This window comes from Benincasa hispida, chromosome 6 (genome assembly GCF_009727055.1).
Source record: "Benincasa hispida cultivar B227 chromosome 6, ASM972705v1, whole genome shotgun sequence".
Lineage (NCBI taxonomy): Eukaryota > Viridiplantae > Streptophyta > Magnoliopsida > Cucurbitales > Cucurbitaceae > Benincasa > Benincasa hispida.
Genome location: NC_052354.1, coordinates 27132994 through 27136129, shown reverse-complemented (window position 1 = coordinate 27136129; position 3136 = coordinate 27132994). Strand labels below are relative to the sequence as shown.

At 34.7% G+C, this 3136-nt stretch overlaps 1 non-coding gene across 1 annotated transcript; it reads left to right on the top strand.

Annotated features, from left to right (window-relative positions):
• The first annotated feature begins 411 nt into the window (after positions 1-411).
• TRNAQ-UUG lies at positions 412-483 on the top strand. Its single transcript has one exon. It is a non-coding gene; the product is annotated as a tRNA-Gln (tRNA).
• The last annotated feature ends 2653 nt before the right edge of the window (positions 484-3136 follow it).

Below are 3136 nucleotides of genomic sequence, written 5' to 3'. Positions count from 1 at the left end.
AATAGTACTATCTTTTATCATTAGTATATGAAAGGAATTCATTAATAACTCGTTTCAAAAATATCTTTAGACTTTCAAAAGTTGAATTATACTATTAATCTTAAAGTTTTTTTTATTATTTTTATTTTTAGTTTTAGTTTTATTTTTTTGGAGAAAAGAATGCTTACTTCTAGTATACTTATAAATTCATTTGAAATTATCTTGAATTGGAAAAGAGCCAAATTTAAGAACAACTTAAATAAATATTTTTTTTTCATATAGATATTTTCTTTTTTCTTTCATTTGTCTAATTTTTGTACCAATTTTCTTATCAACTAAATGTAAACAAAAACTTTTAGGTAAACCTATAATAGAAACTATATCATTTAATATTTGATTTTTCAAACTTGAAGAAAATAATTTTAAACATCTGCTTCTATGGTGTAGTGGTTAGCACTTTGGACTTTGAATCCAACGACTTGGGTTCAACTCCCAGTAGGACCTTTGTGTGTAGTTATCTAATAAATTATTTTTGTCGTCATACTGGGGACCTGCCCCGACCCCGAATTTATATATATATTTTTATCCCCTCCCCATTCCTCTCTGCAATTTGCAACAAAACATCCCTCTACTCTCGCTCATCCCTCCCCTCTGCAATCTGCAACAAACTTTACTTTGCATCCCTCCCCTCCGTTGAAGTCTGCCACAAAGAATCCCCGTGGGGACCCCGTTTCCCTGATGGGGAATCTCCGCCCCGCAGGGGGCGTCCCCCGAAGGCAGGGGCGGGGACGGGGGACGCCCCGCCCCGATCCCGTTGCCAACCCTAATTTATAGAGGATTTAAAATCACGATTTCAAAAGTGAAATGTCCCTAGAATTTTTCATATCAAGCGTGAATTGTTTACTATAAGACAAAATCAAGATTTTGTCACTCTTTTTTCAAGACTTAAAAGCATTTGGGATGAGTTCATTACATACAAGCCATGATGTACTTGTAATCAATGTAGTTGTAGTGGATGTAAGAAAATGGAAGGATTCTTCCAAACAGAGTATTTGATGAGTTTCTTAATAGGGTTAAATGGCGAATTCAGACTTGTGAGATCACAAATTCTTTTAATGGAACTTCCTCCATCAATTAATAAAGCCTTTTATCTAATTGCGCAGGAAGATGAGCAACAAATTATGGAGAGTCCAACACCAACCATCTCTTTTGCTGTTCAAATTTTGGATTCATCTTGCAATATGAATCAACAAAGTAATAATAGCAATGTGACTCGATCAAAGAACTTTCAACGTCTAGTTTGTAAACACTATGGAATTTAAGGCCACACAATTGATAAGTGCTACAAAGCACATGGATATCCTCTTGGATATCACCAATGCCACAATGGACAGAATTCAAATCCAAATCAGAGGACTAATTTGAATGCCAATACTATTGTTAATGTGATTTTGCTACAAAAGCTGATGTACAAAGGACCTTTAATGCTAAAGAAACATTGGCGCAATGTCATAACATGCTCACTTTGTTGCAATCTAAATTTGGAGCAATAAAATATGATTCCACCAATACTTCCTCCTTCATAGTAGGTACGTGCCCCAATATTGATTTATCTTCCATGAATATTAAGTGGATTATTGATTCGGGGGCCTCGATATATATTTGCTATCAAAAGGAAGTTTTAATAAACTAGAATATATCATAGTTCTACCAAATAATTCAACAATACCTATTCATTTTGTCGACACAGTAACATTATTTGGATCTTTATTGCTTCAACATGTATTATTTGTCCCATAATTTTAGTATAATCTCTTCTCTATCAGTGCTTTAACTAAAGACGATAGTGTTTGTGCCTCTTTTTCGGCTAACTATTGTGAAAAACAGGAAAGGTACACTTTGAAGACAACTGGGAAGGGTAAATTGCAAGATGAATTATATCTTCTTTCAAATCTTGTTGATTCTAAGCACTACTATATTGCTAATAAAGTATAGTACAGCTCCACACTGTGGCATTTAGGGATGGGACATCCATCTTTCAATCGATTGCAGGCCTTAAAAGGAGAATTGAAGTTTGATTCTACTATTTTATTTTCTGATCAACCTTGTGAAGTCTGTCCTCTTGCAAAACAAAAAAGATTATATTTTACTTCTCGTAATGATCATGTTGATTGATCTTATTCATGCTGGTGTCTAGAGACCCCTAGCAACTAGTTCATATACTGGTCATAAATACTTTCTTACCTTAGTAGATGACTTTAGTCGCTATACTTGGGAAAGCCTATAAGCTACTGGGTATTGAAACTCAGCGTGTTTTTGTATCACAGGATGTAGTTTTCCATAAAATGGTTTTTCCCTTTCATAGAGTTACAAAAGCCTCGGAGCAGCCTGGTATGTTTTTTGACTTAGAATTGCCAACACCTTTTAATGTTGACTTGCCTTCAGATCTTGTTCCTAAATCCGTCCCATCTGGAACTATTCTAACTCTTCAATCGACTAACATACACACTCTGCCTACTGATGTTTCAAATTTTGAATTCGACCCAAGTGCTATTGAACCTATTCAACTACCCAACATTCATCATAACCTAGTTACTTGTGAGCATTTCATATCCATTAATCATATCCCTTCTATTGGTCCTAATTCAACCATTGTCCCTGTCCGTTGACAGCCATTAGAACCATTAAAGCTCCATCCTATCTTAAAGATTATCATTGTAGCCTTGTCCAAAACACTCCTCTTCCAACCTTCTCCAATCGTTATCCCCTCCAAAACTATCTCAATTACTCTCACCGTTCTTTTTCCCACCAAGCCTTCACTGTTCAACTCTCATCTCACTATAAACCTTAATTTTATCATCAGGCTATTCCTTATGAATATTAAAAAGAAGCAATGAAATTTGAACTCTAACTATTGAAGTTAATAATACATAGACTGATGTACCTTTGCAAAAAAAATAAAAATAAAAAAAAAATACACATTATTTGGTGCAACTGGATTTTCAAGATCAAATATCGAGTTGATGATTACATTAAGTGTTACAAGACTTGTTTAATGGCTAAGGGATAAACTCAACAAGAGGGATTGGACTTTCTTGAGACTTTCTCTCCAGTTGCAAAACTTGTTACCGTACACATCTTACTTACAATGGTTGTT